Here is an 8,348-nt window from a genome sequence, read left to right on the forward strand (position 1 = left end):
TATCTACTGTTCTTGATCTCTATAGTGGAAATGTCATAGGTTTGAGAAATCTGTGCATCCATTTTGTCTTCCCTTTCATCTCTTTTCACTTTAAGGGCTATTGAGATTTCTCTCAATTTGTTGAGAAATAGGAAAAGTAACTTCTATTTTTGCTTAGGAAGTTTTGCCACAAAAGTGCCAAATCTTTTCATTTATTTATGTTTTTAATTAAGAACAAGGCTTCTATTTATATTTTTTAGCGGGGAACATTAGAAAATGAACCTATAGTATTGCAGGTAGAAAAGTCAGCTTCAGTGGAATTAATGAGCTTGTGCACCCCTGGTTATGATTTAAGGACAGTGCTAATCTGATGGTTTTAAGATTTCCTGAGTTTGATAGACTGAGGGCAATAACATCCATGAATATTTTTCCGTACTTTTGATTGAAACTTTTCATTATAGTTATAAGGCATTAGAACATGCAAATCTTTCTCTATTCACATTTTCATCATATTCTTACCTTTACCCTATTTATTAGGCAGCCCACATCAGGACATCTCAACCATATATGGATGGTAGAAGATAGATTTTGTTAATTAATGTGCTTAAAATGCATTTTACAAGACCGGCATTACCCTGATACCAAAGCCAGAAAAGGATACTACAAGGAAAGGAAACTACAGGCCAATATCTCTGATGAATATAGACTTAAAAATTCTCAGCAAAATACTAGCAAGCCCAGTTCAGCAGCAATTAGAAGGATCATTCACCATGATCAAGTGGGATTTATTCCCTGGGATGCAAGCATGGTTCATCACATGCAAATCAATAAATGTGATACATCATATTAATAGGATAAAAGAAAAAAATCATATGATTATCTCAATAGATGCAGAAAAAAGCATTTGATAAACATCAAATTTATTCATGATAAAAACTCTTAGTAAACTAGAAATAGAAGAGAAATATTTAAGGCCAAAACACCTGTAGAAAATATACTTACGACTGAAATATTGACAGCTTTCCATCTAAGATTAGTAACAGAAAAATGATGCTTGCCATTTAAACTTTTATTCAACGTTATACTGGAGTCCCTAGGCAATTCAAGTAGACAATAAAAAGAAATAAAATACTAAACATTGCAATTGCAATTGCAAAAGAATACAACTCTCAGTATTTGCAGATGACTTGGTTGTGAATTTGGAATGTCCAAAATAATTTATAGACAAATTACTAGAAAAATAGATGAATTTACCAAAGTTGCTGGATATAAAGTCAACATAAAAATTCAATTTTATTTTATATATTAAAAGCAAAAAATTAAGTAGAATTTAAAAAAGGTGTCATTTACAATAATGTCAAAATTTATTAAATTTCTAGGATAAAGATAATGAAAGATGTGCAAGACCTCAGCACAGAAAACTATAAAATCTTACTCAGAGAAGTTAAAGAATACTGATATATGGAAAGAAAAATCTTATTAATGGATTGGAAGGCTCACTATTATAAATATGTAAATTATCTGCAAATTAACTGCAGATTCAATGCAATTCCAAACAAAATTCTTGTGGGTTTTTTTTTTCTCTTTTCTTTCCTTTGTGTGTGTGTGACTTAAAAAGTTGATTCTCAAATTGATATGGAAATGTAAAAGCCAACAATATCCAAGACAATATTCAAGACACAAAAATTTAAAATAGCCTACTCTATTGGTTATCAAGACATTATATTACAGTAATTAAGATAGTGTGATGTTGTTGCAAAGATAAAAAATTGATCAATGGAACAGAAAAGAAGGCCAGAAATAGTCCCACAATTGATTTATAACTAATGCAGCAATACAGAACTATGGGCTAGAACAGTCTTTTCAAATGATGTTGGGTTAACTGGATATCTGGGAGAAAAAAATCAATTTCAGTTGGATTATAGACCAAAATGTATTGAAGGTAAGACAATAAAGCTTCTAGAAGAGATAGCATAAGAGAACATCTTCAAGGACCGAGAGTAGGAAAATATTTCCTAAATAGGACACAAAAAGCATGAATAATAAGAGAAAGGAATGATTGGAATCACCTTATTATAAGAACTTGTACTCATCAAAAGAAATCATTGAGTGAAAAGACAAGCCAGAGAGTTGGAGAAAGTACATACATCACATATAAATAACATAGGATTCCTAATCAGCTATGTTAAGAATACCCACAATCAATAAGAAAAAGGTAGACAGCCCATTAACAATGACCTAGATACTTGAACTGGCACTTTTAAAAAGAGGCAGTCTAAACAAATAACAAACATATGAAAATATAGCAAACACAAAAATGCATGTTAAAATTATAATGAAAGATTTCTGCTTCCAGCCATGATGAAGTAACAGAGATTGGAGTTTCCTTCCCACAGCAAACAGCTAGTAAAACTAGACAAAATAATAAATCAACTGTTTTCAGACATTTGTCAATAGACAACATAGAGCTGTGATTCCTGAGAGTAGTGAAACCTAAGTAAGCCCTAGGATTGCCAAACTTTATTCCTGAAGGCACATTCTGGACTATAAAGCAAGGAAAGGAATGTCAAGCAGAGCATGGAAGTCTTGCGGGGTTGGGGAGTCTGAAATCAGAATTCAGGCAGACTGCCTGAGCTGGAAGTTGCAAGATAGAGTTCCAGAGGGGAGGGAGCTAGGCAGAAATGGAGCTCTAGGAATACGCATAGGAGTTGCCTTGAATCTTAGTTAAATACTAAGACATGCATCTATAGGATGAAACTCCATAAGGCAAAAAATGACTGAGGAGCTGAGAGCTGAATGGTTCCCAGAGCTCACACTGGAATGACAAGCATTTGAATTCCATCAGTCAGAGTGAAGAGTTCTCGATCACTCATGGCATTCTGTAGAGATGCAGAAGGATATCATTAGTAATGGGTTAAACTATCAGGATAAAACTGAACTGTGCCATAATGTTTGCCAAAACAAAGCCATACATTCTTTAAAGCAACAAACAAAATCCAGAGAGTAATGTAAGAAATACATTGTTCAGCATCCAATAAAAATTGACTAGACATACAAGATGCAGGAAAATATGGCACATAACCAGGAGAAAAATCAGTCAGTAGAAATAGACTCAGAAAAGACAGAGATGATTAAATTAGAAATAAATTTTAAAACATATATTATAGTTATGTTCAAATATTTAAAGAAAAATGGGAATTATGTGAGGTGAGAAATTGAAAATATAAAGAAGAACCAATGTAACTTATAGTGATGAAAATATATATGAAATTAGAAAAACTAGATAGGGGCTGGCCTAGTGGTGCAGTGGTTAAGTCCACACGTTCTGCTTCAGCAGCCCAGGATTTGCTGATTCGGATCCCAGGTGCAGACCTAGGCACTGCTTGTCAAGCCATGCTGTGGTAGGCATCCCACATATAAAGTAGAGGAAGATGGGCAGAGATGTTAGCTCAGGGCCAGTCTTTCTCAGCAAAAAGAGGAGGAATAGCAGCAGATGTTAGTTCAGGGCTAATCTTCCTCAAAAAAAAAAAAAAACTAGATAAAAAACTAGATAAGATTAACAGCAGTTAGTTACAGCAGAAGAAAAGATCAGTGCATTTGAAGACATTGCAATAAAAACTATGTAAAATAAAGCATAGAGAGAAAAAAAGAATGAAACAAAGATGAACAGAGTTCTTAGTGACCCATGAGACAGTATTGAGCAGTCTAACTTATGTGTAATTCTAGAATTGTAATTCTGGAATTCCAGAAATGGCAGGGAGTGGAAGTGGAGACAGAAAAAATATTTAAAGAAATAATGGCCAAGAGATTTTCAAATTTGAGGAAAACTATAAACCCACAGATCCAAGAAGCTCAATAAATCCCAAGCAGGAGGAACATGAAAAAAGTCACACCAAAGCACATCATAATCAAATTGTTGAAAGCCAGCAATAATCAGAAAATCTTTAAAACAATCAGAGGAAAAAGTCATATTACATACAGAAGTACAAAGGTAAGTATTGTCATAGACATCTTGTGAGAAACTTTTTAAACCAGAAGACAATGGAATAGCATCTTTAAAGTGCTGAGAAAAAAAACTCAACCTAGATTTTTATACTCAGAAATAATATCTTTCAAAACTGAAGTGAAATAGATTTTTTCCTGACAGATAAAAGCTGTGAGAATTTATCTCCAGCAGACTCTCATATAGGAAATATTAAAGGAAGTTCTAAACCCGGAAAAAAATTACACTATGGGTAAATTGGATCCACACAGGAGAAAGAGGAGCTCCAGAAATGGCGAATATCTGGGTATATTTAAAAGTCTCTTGTTTTCTCATTAAAATTTTTTTTAAAAAGACAATTGACTATTTAACATAAAACAGTAATAATGTATTGTAGGGTTTAAAATATATGCAGAAGTAAATATATAATAAAAATATCACAAAGGACAGGAGTAGGAGTTGAAATATATTTTAAGATTCTTACATTATGTAAGAAGTTGTATATTATTATTTAAAAGTAGACCATAGTAAGTTACACACACACACACACACATGCACACACATATATATTAAACCATATGGCAAACACCAAGAAAAAGAAAGATAACTAGTAAGCCAATAGTTGAGACATAGTGGAAACATAAAAAGTACCCAATTAATCTGAAAGGAAGCAGGAAAAGAGGAGAAAAGGCCCAAAGAGCAAATGGGGTAAATAGAAATCAAATAGTAAAATGGTACACATAAACCCAACCATACCAATAATCACATTATATGCAGATGGCATTAACACTCCAGTTGAAAGACAGAGATTGTAAGACTAGGTTAAAAAAGGCAAGACCAACTATATGCTCCCTAGAAAAAAAATCTAGTTTAATTATAAAGATACAGAGATTAAAAGGATGGGAAAAGATACATGATACAGAAACTAATCACAAGAAAGCTGGAATGGCCATATTAATATCAGACAAAGTAGACATCACAACAAGGAATATTACCAGTGAGAAACAGGGACACTTTGTAGTGGTAAAGTGGTAATATATCAAGAAGACATAACAATTCCAAATGTTTAAATATCCAGTAAGAAAATTTCAAAACATATATCACAAACTAACAAAACTGAAAGGAGAAACAAATTAAAATTTTGGGTAGGGGATTTCAACACTACTCTATCACTAATTGATAGAATAAGTAGGTACATAGAAGATAAGAACAACATTATCAATCAACTGAGACCTAATTGACGTTTATAGAAAATCCACCCAACAACAGAAGAATACATAATCTTTTCAGGTACATTTGGAATATTCACTAAGATCAGCTATACCCTTGGCCATCAAACAAGTCTCAATAAATTAAAAAAAAGATTGAAATTATATGTATGTTATGTAACAACAGAATTAAATTAGAAATTAATAACAGAAATATTTATAGGGAAAACTCCAAAAATATTGGGAACCCATAAAGTAAAGAAGAAATTACAGAAAAATTAAACAATATTTTAAACTAAATGGAAATGAAAACACAACATATCAAAATTTGTGGCATGTGGCTAAAGCAGCATCAAGAGGGACATTTGTAATCTTAAATGCTTATATTAGCAAAGAATAAAGTCAAAACCAATGATTTAAGTTTCTAACTTATAAAACTAGAAAATAAACCCAAAGTTAAGCAGAAGGAAAGACTAACAAAAGAGCAGAAATTAATGAAATAGAAAGCCAGTATAATAAAAATCTATTCAAAAATATGAATGAAGGGTGATGCAGACATGTGTTTCAGAGCGAAAGATGATTTCTACCTGGTACCTGTGGATGCTAGATTGGACTCTATGGACAGAATTGTCAATTTATGGATGAAGCATGGCTTGTGTTGAACAAGACAAGCTGAGACAACCATTTGAAGATGCTTCTGAGGTACTGAGTTAACATCCAACTGGAGATCTTCAGTACTCCCCAGATTACAAAAATTACCTGGCCTTCGTCAACTGCTGTTCTCATGTCAGAGGAAATTCCAACTGCTGTGGTGTGCTGCCTGTAGAGGAACCTATCTATAACAGGAGGACAGTAATAAACAGTGCTTCACACCCCTATTTTGAAGGAAATATTCATCAATCTCTGCAGAACATCCCTGAAAACCAGAGAGTACAACCTGCCGTTCTCCAGCAAAAGGGAGGAAAAGGCACGAAGAAGCTCCGACTGTTTGAATACCTTCATGAGTCCCTGTGTAATCCTGAGATGGCATCTTGTATTTAGTGGGTAGATAAAAACAGAGACATCTTGCAGTTTATATCAAAGAACAAAGAAAAACTTGCCCAACTTTGGGGAAAAAGAAAAGGCAACCAGAAGACCGTGGCTTATCAGAAAATGGCCAGAGCACTGAGGAATTATGGAAAAACTGGGGAAATCACCAAAATCCGGAGAAAGCTAACTTACCAATTCAGTGAGGTCATTCTCCAAAGACACTCTCCATCTTATTTCTTGGGAAAAGAGATTGTCTACTCACAGTATGTTCAACCTGATCAAGGATAGCTCAGTTTAAATAACTGGAATGCAAATTATAATTATACATGTGCAAATTACCCTGAGCTAAGTCACCCTGATTGCTACATTTCATGATTTTCTGGCATTGGCAATCCCTACAAACTTCAGGATTTTTTTTCTTAAAGCAAATACTGAAGAGAAAAAAACCAGTTAACTTCATTGTTGCTATCTTTTATCAAATAGCATAATTTACACTAACTTGGTGAGAAATTCTGCCAGTGAAAAATGATCAAGTTCCATTTGAAAGTATAGACTAAGTGTCTTCGCTCTTACTGTTGTCTATGCAATACTTTCTTCTAGATTAACAATGCCAGTAGAGATAATTTGGTTTATATATTCATTTAAGTATTATTTTCCTATAACGCTCAGAGAAAAAAAATCCCTCTAACATATATCTGATGGCATTAGCAACATAACAAAAAATGATGGCATATGATAGTGTTCATGCTAAAATACATTCACAACTGTAAGAACTTCAATGACTTGAACCTATATTTTCTCTGCACTTTAGATCTCATGGTCTGTAAGCCTGTGGTGCTAAAGAGATGATGGTCTAAGGAAAATGCCACCTACCTTAATGACAATAAAAGTCCAAAGCTTACACTTCCAAAAAAAATGAATTAAATTGATAAACCTCTAGAGTTAGATTATTAAGAAAAGAGAAGATGACGCAAGTTACCAATATCAGGAATGAAAAAGAGGTAATCACTACAGATCCTACAGACAGGGGGATATCATGAACAACTTTAGGCCAATAAACCTGACAAATAAAGTGAAATGGACATATTTCTTGAAAGATACAAATTATTAAAACTAAATAAAAAATATATACAATTGAATAGCTCTATAGTCCTGATTCAAATTGCATTCCCAATTGAAAACCTTCCCACAAAGAAAACTCCAAGTCCACATGGATTCACAAACATTTGAAGAAGAAATAATACCAATTCTATAGAAACTGCATCAGAAAATAGAGGAAGAGTGAACACTTCCTTATTTATTTTACCAAATCAGTATTACCAAAGAAAGACTAATTACAAGAGAAGGAAACTATAGACCAATATCCCTCTTGGACATAAATGCAAAAATCATTAATAAAATATTAGCATTTTTGAATCCAGCAGTATACAAAGAATTGAATACACCATGACCCAGCAATGCAAAGTTGGTGTGACATTTAAGAATCAATCAATGTAATTCTCAATATTAACAGAATAAAGGAGAAAAATTGTGTGGTACTCTCAATAGATGTAGAAATAGCATTTGCCAAAATTGCTGACAGCAAACTAGGATTATAAGAGATAATTGGTACTTTAGGAATTTGAGATTACAGAGCAACAGTTGGCAAACTCTAGCCCACGGGTCAAATACAGCCCACCACAGGCAAAATCCAGCAATGCCCAGTGGTTTATGTATTGCCTGTGGTTATATGTGCACTACAACAGTAGAGTTGAATAGTTTCAACATAGACTGTATGGCCTGCAAAGCTGAAAATATTTATTATTTATCCCTTTACAGAAAAAGTTTACTAATCTCTACTACAGTGCAATCATAAAGAGACCCTAAAGTGATTAACAAGAGAAAAGAATAAAAACCAACAAGACACTATGAAAAAACATTAGTATGATCACATAGAACTTCTAGAAGTTACAAATATTAGTAATTGACTAAAAACTTAATAGGCTAATCAGAACATTAGACACTGAAGAAAAAATTAGTGAACTGGAAGGCAGACTGGTGGAAATTACCTATAATGCATCGCAGAGCCGTTTAAAAATATGAAAGCAAGATTAGCAGAAATAGAGACTATAATGAGAAAGTCCAAAATCCATTTAATATGAGTTCCAGAT

The 8,348-nt window shown here is 33.2% G+C and overlaps 1 pseudogene; it reads left to right on the forward strand.

Moving 5' to 3' along the window:
• Positions 1 to 5,711: 5,711 nt before the first annotated feature.
• LOC103545994 (transcription factor Spi-C pseudogene) lies at positions 5,712 to 6,711 on the forward strand (annotated as a pseudogene).
• Positions 6,712 to 8,348: the final 1,637 nt, after the last annotated feature.

The sequence above is a fragment of the Equus przewalskii genome, chromosome 19, assembly GCF_037783145.1.
Source record: "Equus przewalskii isolate Varuska chromosome 19, EquPr2, whole genome shotgun sequence".
Classification (NCBI taxonomy): Eukaryota; Metazoa; Chordata; class Mammalia; order Perissodactyla; family Equidae; genus Equus; species Equus przewalskii.